This window comes from Paroedura picta, chromosome 17 (assembly GCF_049243985.1).
Source record: "Paroedura picta isolate Pp20150507F chromosome 17, Ppicta_v3.0, whole genome shotgun sequence".
Classification (NCBI taxonomy): Eukaryota; Metazoa; Chordata; class Lepidosauria; order Squamata; family Gekkonidae; genus Paroedura; species Paroedura picta.
Window position 1 is genome coordinate 21,341,794 of NC_135385.1, and position 17,786 is coordinate 21,359,579.

Consider the following 17,786-nt stretch of genomic DNA (forward strand, 5'->3'; position numbering starts at 1 on the left):
GGGTGACCTTGGGCTTGTCACAGCCCTGATCGGGATGTTCTGACCGAGCAGTGATATCAGGGCTCTCTCAGCTCCATCCACCTCACACGGTGTCTGTTGTGGGGTGAGGAAAGGGAAGGCGATTGGAAGCCGCTTTGAGACTCCTGGTAGGAAAAAAGTGGCATATAAAAACCAACTCTTCTTTTTCTTAAAAAAAAACCCCACACGCACAAGGTAGCCATGTTGGTGTGCAGTAGAACAGCTCAATTCAATTCAAGTCCAGTAGCATCTTTGGGACCAACAAAATTTTGGAGGTATAAACTTTGGAGAGTCAATGCTTCCTTCATCCAAGAAAGGAACTTTGAATCTCAACAGCTGTTGCCCCGAAAATCTTGTTGGCTTCTAAGATCTGATTCAGGCCATTTATCAAAGTCGGACTGGCAGTGCCCCTCCAGGGTCTCAGCTGAAATCTTCCCCATCATCTACAGCCAGATCCTTTTAAGGGGAGATTCCAGGGATTGAACCGGGGACCTTCCGCATACAAAGCAGAGGCTCTTCCACTGAGCCTGTCTGGCTGGCTCAAGGTCATCCAGCAAGCCTCCAAGACACAGCAGGGATTCGAACTCGGGTTTCCACGATCCTAGTCTGGCGCTCAAACCCACCATGCTACTCAGCATCCATCGCTGTGGTGTCTAAAAGGCTTTCAACACTTGAAATGTCACCCCAAATGCTAAGCATTTCCTGCTGACTTTGGCTTCTGTGTGCAAAGTTTTGAATAATTGGATGGACACGGTTTCTTTTTCAGCATTTGTCTCCCAGAGGTTTATTTGCATGTATTTGTGCTTTGGGGCCTCCGTCTTCGTGTGTTCCGCAGCTACATTTTGCGAAGGCAGCTGTGCTGTGCCCTGAGAGAACATAAATATGCATATCATTCTACTTGGTATTGCCAGAGACGTTAAAACATGTTGTCAGGGAGGAGGAAAAAAAATACAAACAGTTTCTCTTTGGTCTTTATTGTTTGCTCGATGGCACAGGCACAGTGCTTGGACACCGAGACCATCCTGGAGCGAAATTCTCCTTTGCCTTACCGGCTTGTTTCACATTATTTGGAAGGGGAACTGGTGGATTACCGTTATGGAATCCCTGAATGCAGCTGCTGACTAATATGGAATCAGGCCCTAGGTCTATCAAGGTTGGTATTGTTTGCTCTGACTTGCAGCCAGTTTGGTGTCGTGGTTAGGAGTGCGGACTTCTAATCTGGCATGCCGGGTTCGATTCTGCACTCCCCAAGGGTGACCTTGGGCTCACCACGGAACTGATAAAAACTGTTCTGACCGAGCAGTGATATCAGGGCTCTCTCAGCCTCACCCACCTCACAGGGTGTCTGTGGTGGGGAGAGGAGAGGGAAGGCGATTGTAAGCCGCTTTGAGCCTTCTTCAGGTAGAGAAAAGTGGCATATAAGAACCAACTTTCCTTCTTCTTCTTCTAAATAATTGATTGATTGGCTGGCTCCTGCATCTGATGTCTGCACCCATCTCTCTGAAGGGACATGGCACCACTTCCGAGGTTCCTCGAAGCCTGAAAGATATTTCAGCTCTTCAAAATCTCAGCTCTGACTGGATCCTTTTAACTGGAGATGCCAGGGGTTGAACTGGGGACCTTCTGCCTGCCAAGAAGATACTCTGCCACGGAGTCGCAGCCCAACACCATGTATTTATTAGGGATGTGCACCAAATTTGGTACTTTTCAGATTTGGCCTCAATTGATTTTGCCTAACTCAAATCACCCAAATCCCTATTCTTGTCTTCTCCGTCCACCTGGTCCAAACGTTTTGACTTTTTGAATAGAGCGGCCGAATTGCCGAATTGCATCCAAATTGCCGAACTGCAGTTCGGATAAGGCTGATTCGAACTGTTCGAAGTGCACGGATGGGCGATTCGGCTTGGATACAGGCAAAAAGTCCACGAATGAGCATTGATTTGGGTATTTCTTGGCTTCATCAAGCCCAATTGCCCATCCCTGGTGCTTATGCAGATATGAAAGTTATCAACTGAATTGTTTTAGACCGGCCTGGGATGCTGTTTGATTTTGCAGATTGATTTCTGAAAATCGAATAAAGAGCCCTAGATGCGAGACAGCTGGGTGTGCTCTACTTTTTACCCTCCAGTTTTACAGTTCAGCTTCTTGCAGTCAATAGGATAAAGGACAGACACTTTGATTCCCAATAATCAATGAACATTTCCTTAATCCAAAGGTATTAATTACAAAGTGGCATGAATCTAATTAGGCTTTGAGCAGGGAGGCATAGAAGCAGGTGGTGGACGCAAAGAAGATTACCCATTACCGATCTAAACCGGATGTTATTCATTGTTAGCCTAATTTCGAGTAAGGCAATACAAGGGTGGGGGTTTCATAAAGTGAAGTTCCTTCCATTCATGAGCTGTCCCTGATACACTATGTCCATTTTAAGCCCACACATGAAGAAGAAGAAGAAGAAGAAGAAGAAGAAGAAGAAGAAGAAGAAGAAGAAGAAGAAGAAGAAGAGTTGGTTCTTATATGCCACTTTTCTCTACCCAAAGAAGTCTCAAAGCGGCTTACAGTCACCTTCCCTTTCCTCTCCCCACAACAGACACCCTGTGAGGTGGGTGAGGCTGAAAGAGCCCTGATATCACTGCTTGGTCAGAACAGTTTTATTAATGCTGTGGCGAGCCCAAGGTCACCCAGCTGGTTGCATGTGGGGGAAGAGCATGGAATCAAGCCCGGCTCACCAGGTTAGAAGTCCGCACTCCTAACCATGACAACAAACTGGTGCACATTAGAAGTCAATTTTCCTGATTTGCACAGGGAAATCCAGCTGCAAAAGGACAGCGGAAGAGCATTATCCAATGTATGCAGAATGGGCCCACTCAAAGTATCTCCAGGGTGCTTAGCACTAAACTTAAATTCTTTTTTTTAAGTCTGCAGAAGATCGTGCAGCAAAATGAGGTGAGGGGGGAGCATCATTGCAGGAAGTGCTGCGGAAATTTTAAGCAGAACGCCACCCCGATTCAGAAGCGCAACCCAAAGGGTAGAAAAGGGAAGAAAGCCAATTCCCTCCAAAGCGCTCAACCCGATGCAAGTGAGTTTGTATGAGCAGGTAAATAAATTCCGCTAGCAGCTAGTTACTCAAATGAGTCTGTCTGAAACGACGGAAAAAATCCATTAGCGAGCCGTCACTCCGACGGAATACAAAGGCAGTTTGGAAGCAGCCAGAGATGAGAGTGATGCGGAATAAAAGGCCTGTGTTTTAAGTCTTGCTTTCGTTATCAAAGTCAAGATTCCTCTGAGCGCCCATATTTTGATTCTTAAAAGAAACACAGTAAGATTCTTTGGCCAAGTGGCTGAAATTATAAAACAGGAAGATTTCAGGACGAGGGGCAGTCTTTTCCTCCTCACTGGAAACATGGTGCTGGAGAAGGGTCGGACAGAGACTGTGGGTTGCCAAAGTGGGTTCTAGATCAAATTGAGCCTGAGCGCTCGTGAATCTAATCAACCGATAGACAAAAACGAGGTGATCGTGTTTCGGCCACATAACGAGAAGGCAGGAGTCTCTGGACATTTCAATAATTCTAGGAAAAACTGAAGGCAGCAAGAAAAAGGGGGAGAGCCAATATGAAACAGAGTGACTCTGTGAAGGAAGCCACGGTGAAATCTGAGGCTGTGAACTATAGATTAATCAGTAGGGTTGCCCTAGGGAGCCTCTGGACAGCACTACACACAGTCACACACACACACACACACACACACACACAGGATCGCTGCCACAAGGAATCAAGATTCCAGATCCTCAGATACTTAATCTGATAAGAGACACTTGCCTTTTTTGAGCAGGAAGAAAAAAATAACACATTTCCAAAGGCTATGTCTAGGCAAGAAAATATTTTAAAACAATATGCTCATTTTAAACAGCATCCTGTCAAACACTGAAATGCTGGAGCGTTACTATTAGAGATACGCACGACCTCACTCCCCAGCAGTTATAGTTGGCTCCGCCTCCTGCAGCCGCCATTTTGCTATTGGTTCCACCTCCAGCGGCATCCATTTTGTGCCTGGGCCCACCATTCCCAAAGGGGCTTGCAGCCTCCAAAAGCTTTGGGATACCTGATCTATCCAACCCCTTGGCCCTGCTCCAACGGAGACTGTGATCTGTTCCCCCACCTTGAGATGGGGCAGGGCTTGACCTCTGTTGCCCATTGGCTCACGGGGGAGTTCTTCAGCTGCCATTCCCCCCGATGCCCTTTAGATGGCGGTAGCAGATCGCAGATGCCCCATTAATGTCAGCAGAAAGATTTGTGGCAGGGATCTGTGCTAAAATAGATTTAATCTAAATAAGGGGTGTGCTCAGTGGGACCTTTAAGACCAGCAAATTTTTATTGAAGATATAACCTTTTGTAGGCAAGCACACTTCTTCAGATAGCACATATGCTTGCACATGAAAGCTTATACCTTAAATAAAACATTCTTGGCCTTAATGGTGCTCTGGGACGCCAAAGTCATTCTGCTGCTTCAAACCAACATGGCGGCTCACCGGCATCTAAATTTAACCTAGTAGCTCTTTACTCTTTGTGAAGCAATGACATATGGTCTTGAATAAAGCCCAGTGGTGCCTTTAAGACCAACCAGGTGTTATTCAAGGCGCAAGCTTTCACGGCTACCCATTCGATACAGACTGGGTGTTCAGAAGGGTTTAAAAACCTGCACATCTAAAACGATGCGGCTGATTGCGTTTGAAAAGACTTCATGTGACAGTCGATACTAGAAATAGATGAAGGAGAAGTTAGCTCTTAGTGGCATTGTTCCAGCTGCTCCAGAGGAAAGCTCAACAGACAAAAGGACCGTTCCTAGTATATTGTTAAGGAAATGGATCCATAAGTACAGGTGCGTTGGAGAGGGAAAAAAGAAGAAAATATACGGGAAGCGACTGGTTCATTGTTAAGGAGATGGCTAGGTAGCCGAGAGAAAGCGTGGCTATGAGGAGAAGAACAGAACCCCTCCCCACAATCTTTTCTCCCACAACGGATGGGACTCTGTGTCTCACCCCCATTCAGTCTTGGCAACAATTCTGTGCAACCATCGAGAGCCAGGGGGGTGGTCATGGTTAAGAGCAGGGATTTCTAATCTGGAGAACCGGGTTTGATTCCCCACTCCTCCTCCACAGGCAGCCAGCTGAGTGACCTCAAGCTAGTCATTGTTCTCTCGGAGCCATTCTCCCAGAGCTCTCTCGGGCCCCATCTGCCTCACAGGGTGTCTGCTGTGGGGAAAGAGATTTGTAAGCCGCTTTGGGGCTCCTCCAAGTAGAGGGGAGCGGGGTATGAAAGACCTGCACAGATTCTTCTGTGCAGTGGATTGGATGAAGATTCTTCTGTGCAGTGGATTGGGTGAAGAATAAGTAGGGATGCCAGCCTCCAGGCGAGGCCCAGCATTACAGCTCCTCTCCAAACAGAGATCAGTCCCCCTGGAGAATATGGTTGCTTAGAATGGGGACTGTATGATTTTCTCCACCACTGAAGTCCCTCCCCTTCCCAAGCCCCGCCCCCTGCAGGCTCCTCCCCCAAAGTCTCCAGTCTTCATATTAGAGTCCACCACTCTTAGCGACTACACCACGCCGGTGGGCACCAGGAAAGGCATTGGCAGGCCCCATTTTGAAAACCCTTGTGATACTACATCATGACCGCCCACTTGTCGGGTGGCGGGGCCCGTTTGGTACGCAACCGAGCACCGAAGCTGTGTTATTATGCCTCCCGGAAACATATTTCCAAAGTCTCCGGTTTCATCACTCTGCGGCTTGTTTTCGAAATTTGTGTTATTGAGTTTTAAGCCCCTATAAATAATGCAAGGCAAACATTTAGCCAGGACGCAGCTGTAAACACACATCCACAATGATTTTTAAAACTGAGCAAGCTCATTAAGGCTGGGAGCGCTCATACGACCTCCAGCGATCAAAGCGACTCCTTGCGACTTGGGGGGCATACGTCAACGTGACGCTGCCAGCCGTGCGAGGGCCAACCATCCTCCCCTCGCTGTCCTTGGAACAATCGCTTGGGTGTAATGCCGACTCCCCACGCAGCCACACACGAGCACTGCAATCTCTTTGAGTCCTTTCGAGCCGTGACGTTTTGTCAATGGGTTAGATGAATCCGTGGTTATCGATCCGTTAATTCCGTTTAGATTTCATCAACCAAAAACGCCCTCCCCCTCCAGCTTTTCCTTCCCCGTCGGCTTTGAAACAGCAGTCTAAGTTGTGTCCCATCCTGCACTGCATGGCTGGTGTGTCTGTGTGTACATGTAGCCACTTAGGCGTTTGCAACAACTTTGGAGTCTAAGCTCTGATTTGTCTGCGGCTCCGTTTTCTTCTGCTAGTCAGAGCTCTTTGCCTGTTGAACATCTGGCTGGGCGAAGCTCTCATCCAGCTGAGGCTTGGATGAAGCCGGGAGCTCCTGGCAGGGCTCTTCCTCTGAGGAGTCCTCACTAACAGGACCTGGGCTCACAACAGAGGTCCAGGCTACGCAGATTGCTTCTCATCTTTGAAGCTAAGCAAAGTCAGTGTTAGGATGGGAGACCACCAAGGAAGTCCAGAATGACTACACAGAGGCAGCAGCACCCTTGAGCATCACAGGCCTTAAAAACCCCAAGGGATTGTCATAAATCAGCAATGACGACTCCATTTTCCATCGCCACCCATGTGCGAAAGAGATCTCTGGCTGAGATTGGACGGCTTAGTCAGCTCCTGCCGGCCCTGGCTGGCATTTGAGTTGCATGCATTCCAATTCTGTTGCTTCTTTCTCCTGCGTCGCACACTCTCCCCCTTTTAAAAGATCCTTTAAAATCAAGCCTGCCTCAATCAAGTCCTGAAGGTCACATACCAAGTCTTGGCTACTCGAAGAAGGTCTGTTTAGCTGGAAAAGTGCTTTTAAATGTCAGGGGGGTCGGGATTGGCCTCAAAAACAAAACAGATGTCTTTTTTGGGGGGAGAGGGGAGGGACATCAACTAGGGGTGTGTGAGAGAACCCGGTCCATCAGCTTTCCCCCCTTGGAGCGGTAAGAAATACCAATTAATCAAGTCTTCCACAGACAGAAACCGATTCCTTTCCTGGGGGACATCGAGCTGGTGCTTCTGCAGATAGAAAGTCTTTCATAACTGGCAGCTGCCGGGTGTAATTTATCTTGTTTTTAATTTATTAGAAACCGTCTCCCGTTATCGCCCGTTCTCGTTGGAACAAAGAGGTTTTTAAACAAATAAAAACCAAATGTGGATTTAATTTATTTTTGCCCTTCCACGAAGAGGGAGAAGAAGAAGGGGAAAAAAAAAATCAATTCTCATTTACTAGGGGGGGATCCTGGCAGGCTGGAAACCACATTACCGCATTATAGGGCTTTTTTACATCCAGGTTTATGTGACATATGGCTTCATTTTGCCTCCATGATTCTATTACTCCCAGAAATCTGTGCTTAAAGAGTATTAAAGGTCTCACTTAAACTGACGGAAGTCAGGAAATTCGAAGTTGAGACTGACAGGCTGTTTAACGTCCCTTATTGGTGAAGGGGAGCCCCCCCCCCTGTTTTTTGCAAAACTGCTACAGTAAAGAGCGGCGTGCCGGTAATAAGATTGCAATTGTCTGAGGTTGACCCATGCAAGGATTTCCTGTTCCTTCCCTGACATACACGCGTTCTGTGCCGGGAGGATCTGGTAGGGTTTGCTGTCTTACTGGATTTGAACTTTCTCGGCCTGCACGCCTACACCCAAATGAGATTGTCAGCCCAATTTTGCTGACCCCTTTCTATGGACCATCTTTAATTTTCAAAATCTTTTGAAACTCATTTCTAGCAAGCTGTCAAACTCCGTTCTGTTCTCCTCTTAGGGGTAGTGAGGCATCCATCAGATAAGATTGAAGGGTTGCTCAGAAATGGGGGCTTTTTTTTTTTGTGTTGGCAGAGTTTAAATTTGCAGGCTGCTTAACAGAACAAAACAGTTTTATGAAGGAAAGAGGGGAGAGGGGCGAGATCTAACTGTCTGTCTAACTGTTGTCTGCAGACATCTGATCTATTCGACGGCTGTTCAAGAAGCAGGCTGGGAGGAAATGTGCTCCAAGGAGCAGGAAGTTTCTAAAGCACCTATGAGGAACTGGGAGGAGACTATTGGAAAAAATTCCTGGAAGTTCCTATTCTAACTATGTTAAATACACATTTCCTCCAATGCCCCCTGCAGGATATTCTTTTTATGCTGTTGAATCATGCACACTGCAGATCTTGCATATTAGGGATGCTGTCCCTCAGGTGGGACCTGGGGTCCTGCAGAATTATGACTCGTCTCCAGACTGAAGAGATCAGTTCCCCTGGAGAAAAGGGCTGCTTTGGAGGGTGGACACCATAGCATTACACTCCACTGTGATCCCTCCATGTCCCAAATGCTGCCCATCCCCAGCTCCACCCCCAAAATCTCCAGGTCTTTCCCAACTCAGAACTGGCAACTTATGCACATTTCAACACCTTGATGGTTCGGTTGGGGGCTGGAGGCTTTCTCTGGGGCTTTGTTGCTGTTGCGTTAACCCCTTTCTCCCCTAGGCAAGCTGCAGCCACCTGATAGGACACATTCATACCTCGCAGCATCTCTTTGTCACCTTTCAGAGTACTGTGGGTCCCACCCAGGCTTGCCAGTTTCCTACGGAGGGTGGAAAAATCTACGCCCCAGCCTCCTGTTTCTCACTGCTGTTCTTGTAGCTGGCAGGAGAAGAACAATGTTAAGAAATTGCCAATGGGCAACGGGGTGATGTCACTTCCAGGGAAAACCTGGAAATGACATCACTGCACTCTTGGAATTTCTGGAAACTCTATGGCTTTTAGGATTGAACCTGGGACCTTCTGCATGCCAAGCAGACGCTCTACCACTGGGCCACAATCCCTCCCCAGTGAACGAACGGGGGAAACAGCGAGCTGTTTCCACCATTTGGGGAAACTGAAGCAGGCCTTCACTTTTTTCGCACCCTGGCATTCAAACCTCCCCGCCCCACCTTTTGTTTTCAATTTGGGACTTGGCTTGATCGGTACTTCCCTGGCTCTGAAAAACTCATTTCGAAACACTATTAGCTCTGCATCTTTGCGTGGCTTTTCCTTTGGCAGTGTTTCTGTAAATCCGATGTCTCAGCGTGCTAGAGCTCCGCAGAAAGCTTTTAAATGTTTCCTGAGTAACAATGTACAACTGATTGGAGAATAAAACCACGCATGGCAAGCGACTGTCTCCGATTTTGCCATTTATGCAACGCTTTGTCGAAACACAGCCAGCACGGGACAACAAAAAAAGAGGAGAAGAGTGAGGTTGAGGCTTGTTATTCAAAACGAAATGTATATTCATCTAATAAATAACAAACAGCAATGATTTAAGGGGCTGGGATCCCACCTGCAGGATTCTCGCAACCTCACAAACCACGAGGGGTACAGCTCAAAGTGGATTTAGATCATAGGCGGACCCAAGGGCAGAAATCATAGCCTACTTCCTGTATCCATTTCAGAACATCTAATTCTGAAAAGCATCGGGAGGCGGGAGAAAACAGAAAGTGTATATTGCTGGAGCTGCGTGCACACTGCCACACACAGTTGCCGATAGAGAGCTGTATGATGGCTGAAGCTCCGTGGGGAGCGGGGCTTGTTTGGTGAGGGACTTGAAGCAAGGTAATCGAATCCGCTGGTTCCTTCTTCTCTCAGAACTTTAGAGGTTTTATATTCCAGGACGTCTTTCCAACTTTCTAAAGGAAGTTGTAGTACTTTGAAGGAGGATCATAGGCACACAGAAGGCCAGGCAGCTTCCATTGTTTCGTAGAGTTTACTATCAGAGTACAACACGCAGGCAGATTTTTTTAAACAGTCTAATCTCCTGTGAGCATGTTGCACATGTTCAGAATGGTTGGAGTGGAGTTCTGAAAGGGGGGAGGACAAACTGAGAACTCACTAGGTCAAATTCACCAGCAATATGCCACAAATGAAGCAATATGTCACAAGCAACTGGAGAATTTCATGTGGGAAGGGTAAAGGTAAAGGTAAAGGTATCCCCTGTGCAAGCACCGAGTCACGTCTGACCCTTGGGGTGACGCCCTCTAGCGTTTTCATGGCAGACTCAATACGGGGTGGTTTGCCAGTGCCTTCCCCAGTCATGACTGGGGCGCATCATTTAGACCAGCTCTAATGAGAAAGGCTGCAATATGCTAGCTAAGTACCTCCCTCCAATGCCCCCTGTAGAATATTCATCCAAGGGGCTGTTGAATCATGCCCACTACCAGTAAGAAAAACTTGACATTGAGAACGAACAGGTGGACAATGAATGAACGGAAGGTTTCCCAGTTTATGGCCAAGCCTCGCTCTTGAGTGGGTAAACAATTGTGATCCAGTTTCCTTCCCCCCCCAGGGTGAAATAAGTCTTGTAGGATACGGCAATGAAAAACACACATCGACCAGCTCCTCTTCCTTTCTCGGGCTAATCTCAGAGGGAGAAGATTGGACGCTGAAAACAGTGAAGGTTACCGAAGTACTTAGAGAACAAGAAGACAGCAGTTCTTTATATGAGCACCAATCCGACTGCCAAGCCGAGATGGATAAATATTAGTTGCGTGATCGGGAAGAAAAGGGCCTCTAGCATAAGGGGGATGACAAGGAACAGCTGATAACAGACAGGTCAAGATCAATTCCTATTTACATTCAAATTAGGAAATGTTCCCCTCCGCCCCCGTGTACCGTGGGAGGATATAAGAAGACAGTCTCTATTATCTGGGCTCTTCAAAGTCTTTTCATTCCCCTCAGCCCCCAGTTTTTTAGGCCGAGACTGTGTTCTCATAAAACTCCGTGAGTCTATCTGGAAGAATTCAAAATCGATCCCCCTCCGGATGCATTCAGGTTGGAGTCGCTGAAGTAAATTAATGCACCTGGCCAGGGCTATAAAGGTGAAAGTGATGGCTGCAGTTTGGAGATCACTGATACTTAGGGCTGATCCTGCATTGAACAGGGGGCTGGACTAGATGGCCTGTATGGCCCCTTCCAACTCTATGATTCTATGATACATCTGGGAGATATTGGAATTGGCCACTGTTCAAAGCAGCACAAATTATTTCCTCATCCTGCATTCCAGGGGTAGTCAAACTGCGGCCCTCCAGATGTCCATGGACTACAATTCCCAGGAGCCCCTGCCAGCATTTGCTGGCAGGGGCTCCTGGGAATTGTAGTCCATGGACATCTGGAGGGCCGCAGTTTGACTACCCCTGCTCCATTCCATCCAACTCAACTGAGGCCCCTCCTCACCCCAAATCCTGCCCACTCGTGGCTCCACCTCCAAAGTCTCCAGATATCGCCCAACCCAGAGCTGGCAACCCTAGTTGTGCAGGGGGCTGGACTAGATGACCCTTGAGGTCCCTTCCAGCTCTCTGTTTCCAAGTTTTGTCCAAAGTCTTTCTAGAACATGTGCTATACCCTGTTCCAGAACCTGTATGGAATCGGCTGTGTTACACACTGGTGTGACCCAGCTCACCCCTTACTCATGTTTCTAAGTACTTTCTCGTTTCTCTGACATTTTCTCCCCTTTTAACAGCTGGGGCTCCCCACAGTAAAGGAAGTGGTGCGAGGAAACAGCTAGATGCAAAACTCCTGAAATCCTCTGACAGCTCCTTGGTGGGTATTGATCCCACCGCTTTTCCGCCTTCCCCTGGCTCAACTGGTAGTTTCTACTTCCTCTCAGTACAACAGATTGATAAACCTAGGAGTGGGGGCGGGGAAAAATAATGGTCCAGCATCCGAACAGGTCTGCTGAGGGCCAAGTCATCGCCAAGACTAGTGGCGAGCAAACTCCCACTCCCAGATTGATTTTTGTAAAAGGTATTTTAATATTTCAAAGAGTGCCTCCTAAATGTTTTAAGAGCTTTAAATTAGAAGCAGTAACCAGACAATAAATAAAAATGGGCTCTTACCAATTTGGCGGCGGGGGGGGGGGGGGAAGAAACCCATGCAAAGTTATTTGTATGTTTACCATCCATTTCCACTTTCTCCGCTGTGATAGTCTCCGGGGATAACGTTTCTGATTTCCAAGTGAATCCCGAAGAGAAGAAAGAGGCTTCCTTGCTAAATAATATTCCGGAACATCTGCAGGATGCTGGGTTATTTCTTCCCGGTGCAGGAACGTCTGTCTGGAGAACATGAAACTTTAAATATCAATAAATATTCCCGGGTCCACCCGTGGCATGGCTATTTCCCACATCAGGACAGGTTTTGTTGGGAAGGATAGAATGTCTGGATGGGTCGGTTGGTAGAGGGAGCCTGAAACTAGATTTCCCAGAGGAAATGAAAATTTCAGACAAGAAACTCGAGTAGAATATAAGAACAATTCCTCATCTGGATATCTCTCCAGCAGAGCTGGTACAGTTCTGCAGAGTTTGTAAGAGGGAGCTCTTCCACCAAGATTTCGGTTGGGGCCAGTGATCCTATAATATCGAACAGGCCTCCCTTAAAAAAACAACAACAACACTCTCTTGTCTACAAATCAACCTGGTAAGAGACCGATTCAAAGGGACGGCCCTAGAAATACTCGCCGTCGTTGATGTTGCTGTAGTGAAATATGATTTTAACTAACGGATTTAATAGATATCGTTTTAATTATATTATTGTTTGGGGAATGGCTATGGCTAAGAGGCAGGATTTCTCCTTTACCCGCAGATGGTCTCAGGTCCAATCCCAATTCAAGGATAGTCAGTGGGGTGAAAGTACGTTACCTTTGACTTCGCAGAGCGGCTGCCGGCCAGAGTTGGCAATACCAAACTCGAGAGGTGAACAATTTAACTCCAGAGAAGCTAACTTCATGCTGCCGGGGATGGTGTTTATGGATCTTCACGCCTCTCCCGCAACAAACAGAACAGTCCTCTCATCTCAGAACCCGCGGGATTCAACCGAGCCCATCCACGTTTCCAAAAGCCGGTCACGCAGCACGATAAAGCCGAGTGGGAAACGGGGAGTCTCTGAGTTACGCTCCACGCATTACGTAGTCGAGTAAATCAAAGCATGACTCACCGCTTGGTCTCCACCGTGGGGGAATCCGTTACGAGGCTGCAATCCTCTTAGAATTACTGGAGATGCATAAACACAAATGGTTCCACGAGGGCCGTTAGGAAGCTGTCCTTGCTGGCGGGAACGCTCCAAAATATTCCCACTGCTGATGTCGCAGCATCTTTCTTGTCATTGTTTATTTAACAGGTTCGGCGCTGCCTTCCCGATCACCATAAAACGCCGTGATACCTCTTCTGTTTCGGAAATCGCTTCCGTGACCCCCTTGTCCATTGGAAAGCCAGTAGCCAAGAGTAGCATCTGCTGGGATCAGGGTGAGTCTTGTGGATCTGTCTGCATAGAAGGCTTAGCTGTATGGTTGGATTTTTTTTTTTTTTGGGTGCAGATGGGAAATCTGTCCATGTTCGGTTTGCTGCTTCATTAGTCAGCTCTGGAAGTCTGGGGTGGACCAATTCCGCTGCACAAACAAGGCACGTCTCAACCAATGATGAGGCGAGAGCTTAAAGATTTACAAACGGGCTGCCCCAAATCTTTTGATGCCCTTGTTGCTTTGGTTATCTTCCAGCTGAAGGGTTGTGATCCTGGCTGGGCTTTGCCTTGAGTGGCCCTTCCCGCTGCGTTTAATCACTACGATTTCTTTTTATATTTGTTACACAATTCTTGGCACGGGGTGACTCCATTTAGCTGATATCATCCAGTTAGCAATGCGGCCTTCCTTCTTGAGATTGGGACAGGTCTTTTGAAGGCACCTCAGCAACAGATGCACACGGCATAATATTAGAGGTGGTGACATAACAGAGAGGCAAGCGCAAGAAGGAATAATTAGATTATCAAAGGGGGAAGACCAAAAAATCCCGGTCCACTTGGAAGATTCTAATGCACTTGGCGTCTGGACAAAGGGATTCTTCAAACCCAGATGGCTGCATGTGGAGGAGCAGGGGATCAAACCTGGCTCTCCAAATTAGAAGCTACCACTCTTAACCGTAACACCAAGCTGGCTCTGGATGCCAGGAGATGTCCAGATCCCACCCAGAAGATAGCAACCTTAATGCAGCTGCCTTAAACAGAGTCATACTACAGACTACATACAATTTCCTTCTTGGTTCGGCAGCAACTCTATGGGGGGCTCAGACAGAGTAATGGCTCCCCCCACACCTTCTGTCTACTTCAGGTCCTCAAAATGGACTTGGGGCTATCTGCATGCCTTCCCCCTGAGCCCCAGCCCCAGCCCCTCTTGTCCAGCCTGAGAGCCTGTTATTATAACAGTCGCGTCAAGCTGGTCAGCGATTCCCCCCAGGAGGGCCCGAAGAATTCGGACGACGGCCAAACAAGGAGAGAAGCACAGGCCCTGCAAATCACCGCTTATATTTATGTTTGTAGCAGCCTTATTACCAAGTGGCCGCCGAGCCACCATCCGGTACATTAAGATGGAAAGCAACCGCGTCGCGGAGAGTTATTTTGACCTTTTGTCTGCTAGAAACGAGAGGGGAAACCACCCAGCGCCGGCCCGGTCCCTTCTTCTGCAGTGTGAGAGGTGGAAAAGATGTGGGGTTTTGAAATTATTTCCCCCTGACAGTCGCAAAATCTCAGGCCTTACATCTCGAATGACAGTAAAGTAAATAAATAAAGGGTCTATTGCTTGGTGTGGTGCCTTTTTTTCCCCGGGAAAAGTGATTTCCGCTGCAGGTGTCGGTAATTAACTGGGAATGAGTCAGTCCAATGCTTTCTCCGGTTAGTTATTTGCTCGATATCAATATGCAAAAAAACGGACCCTTTGCCAGTGTGGATCTTGGCACTGCTGTTCGACATAAATATTTAACACGGATCAATAAGTGGTTTCTTCCGGGGATGGAGGAACGGAACACCAAGTTTCCGAGGGGGAGAGAGGAATGCCCCGCTCTTCCAGAGGAATTTGTTGAAAACTGTATAACGGGGTGTGTGGATTTTTCATGTATTTCCAGTTCCCCCCTTCAAATATCCCTATTTTCTGTGTCTCTGATAAATAATTCACCTCTGCTTCACCAGCATCGAGGAGATCTGAATGAACGGATGGCAGGTTTGATGGTATCTGCCCACTTTGCAAATGGCATTTAATAAAACTAATAAAAGAAAAAATTCTGCCTAGCCATGGGTTTGCCTGCTAGCTCCAGATGCTACGGCAGGAATAAGGGAAGAGGGTGAGATAGCTCTGTGCTCCGGCGAAGGAGATGCGGTTTCCTTATCGCTCTCGGTAGGGTTGCCGGTGCAAAGGGGAGCATTAGTAACTGAGCACTCATATTTTTAAGATTATACGGAAGCGCCGAGATCCACGACGATGAATCTCAATTCGAGCCGCAAATAAGTTGCTGGCAGGAAGAGCAGAGGCTACTGGGAAGGAAGAGGCATGTGCGTTCAGTGGCTAGCTTCTTCCAGCGAAGTTGGGGATTGGGTTTTGGATTGGCTTTGGTGTGGCCAACTTTGGGCTCCTCTAAGATCCTGGTTCCCCTGAGTTGGCCATTTTGTTGGCCCTATGTAGGCGTATTAGTTCTGGGGCAGTAGGAATGGACCACACAGGAAGGTGCAGTCGACAACTGTGACATTATCTGGAGGCCAGGTCGGCTTTTTCCTTTTCCCTTCCTAGTACGGTGCAGATGGAAGGAACCAGCAGGGCACTGAAGCCACAGAGTTCAGGTGAATGATGCTGAATGTCTGAATCCCAGAGCCAGGAGGAAACATCAAGGGAAGGCTTTGGCCTCTCTGCCCTGTTGTTGGCCCTCCGGAGGAGCCGGTTGGCGACTCTGTGAGACAGGAGGCTGGACTGGATGGACCACCAGTCTGATCCAGTGCCTGAGGTGGTTTGCCATTTTGGAACTCCTCAAAGCCTGAAAAATAGTTCAGAGGCTCGGCCACAGGCAAAAGTTTGAAAAAGGCTTGTTCAGAGGCTTCGGCCTTCCTTGGGGGGTCTCCCACCCAGCTTAGTTCCCGAGTCCCGATGAGCTCAGAATGACATCATCCACGTCTTAACCCAAACATCGTATCCAAACAAACGACTTCATTTGCCCAGCTCTGTGGGGTCCCAAAAGTAAAGCTGAAAATCCAACGTTTCATATGGTTTCTCCACAAAGCTCAAAACCCTGAAGCGTTTTTGGGCAAAGATTCCTCCCCTCCCCTTAGAGGAAAACTAGGGGAAGTTTGCATAAGTTTAGCAGAGAGAATAAAAACTTTGCTTCTTTGAAATGCCCCTTCTTCCTTTAGTTCCAGGTCTGTTGGCAAACCCTTTGGGACGCTGGGATCTGTGCATGCCTCTGGAGACCCTTCCCTCTTCTCCCTCCTGGACCTTCCAGCAACTGAATTCCATTGGTCGATTGCCAGATTTCCTTGCAATAGATAATAAGAAATTATATATATATCTTTTCCTAGCCTGGCTTCTCCTTCAGTCTGCTGTGCTTTCATACCCTATGAATATACGATCAATCCCTTTTACTCCAGTGATGGAGTCTCTATACCTTGCAGGGGGATTTACCTTGAGAGAGGAGAAGATGAAAGCCTTCGCCTCCAGCGCCATGCAGGGATTAAAATCTTGCTTTGAATAGCAAGTGTTTTTCTTGAAAACAAACGCCAAGGCAATACCTTTTATGGGCACTGATTTTTTAAAAAAAGGACAACGGTTTCAAGTTCTCAAGAGCCATTCGTTAGGCTTCATGTTAAAGAGGTGGGGCGGGATCGGGACCCGATCTTAAGACAATGGGGTTGCCATCTCTGTATGGGGGAACACCTGGAGAATTTGGGGGTGGAGCCTGCAGAAGGCGGGATTTGGGGAGGGGCTTCAATAGGGTGTAATACCGTACAGCCCACCTTCTAAGCGGCCATTTTCTCCAGGGGGCATTGTTGCCTAGTGAGCCTTTGGAATTCTGGGAAATCTCTAGGCTCTATCTAGCGGTTGGCCACCCTTGTCAGATAGAAACTTCCTTTATTTTGGTCCAAGAGAGGATAAGTAAACAGTTTTCTAGATTGGGTTTGGCCGAGATTCTGCAGTTCCTTAGCCCAGTGGTCCAACCATTGTGAGGAATAAAGTGATGGCGTTAAGGATGCCAGCCTCCAGGTGGGGCCTGGGGATCCCTTTGTTCTACAGCTCATCTCCAGGCGACAGAGATCAGTTCCCCGGGAGAAAATGGCTGCTTCGGAGGGTGGATTCCGTAGCATTATATTCCACTGAGTGCCCTCCCCACCCCAAATTTCACCCCTCTAGGCTCCGCACCCAAAGCCTCCAGATATTTCCCAATCCCAGATGGTGTCCTGTAGATGAATGTGAGATGATGCCTGAAAGGCTGTTCTAGGTGGAGCAACTTTAGAGGCTCCCAAGTCCTTGGCGTTCGGAAAGGGGTTTCTCTTTGGGGGGCTTTTGTGATGTTCTTATCAGCTGGTTTGGTTGGAATATGCAAGATCTGCAGTCGGCGTGATGGAGCAGAACAGAGTGTCCCGCAGGGGGCGTCTGAGGCGATGTGTATTTAGCATAGTTAGATCAGGGATTTCCTGATACTTTTCAAATTTTCCCCTCCAAGATCCTGATTGGCTCAATGGGAGATTGGCTTGCTTTTGAGCACCCGTGCTCCCTGCTTGCCCCCTCTACAGACAGAAGGACTGCAGACAACGTCTGTACAGATTGTTAGGGCTCTCTTATGTTTCCCTTCTTAATAAAACCATTGTATTCTCTTGAGCTACCCACAGAAGGCAAATATTTAGCAGGGAAGGCAACA

General features: G+C 47.8%; 1 long non-coding RNA gene across 2 annotated transcripts; it reads right to left on the reverse strand.

Moving 5' to 3' along the window:
* Positions 1–780: 780 nt before the first annotated feature.
* Positions 781–16,922, reverse strand: LOC143827403 (uncharacterized). Of its 2 annotated transcripts, none has more exons than XR_013227297.1 (3): positions 16,885–16,922; positions 12,023–12,179; positions 781–884 (listed from the first exon to the last, which is right to left on the reverse strand). It is a non-coding gene; the product is annotated as an uncharacterized LOC143827403 (long non-coding RNA). The 2 variants fall into 2 exon arrangements; XR_013227296.1 differs by lacking the exon at positions 16,885–16,922 and adding an exon at positions 12,762–13,498.
* Between the last annotated feature and the right edge of the window lie 864 nt (positions 16,923–17,786).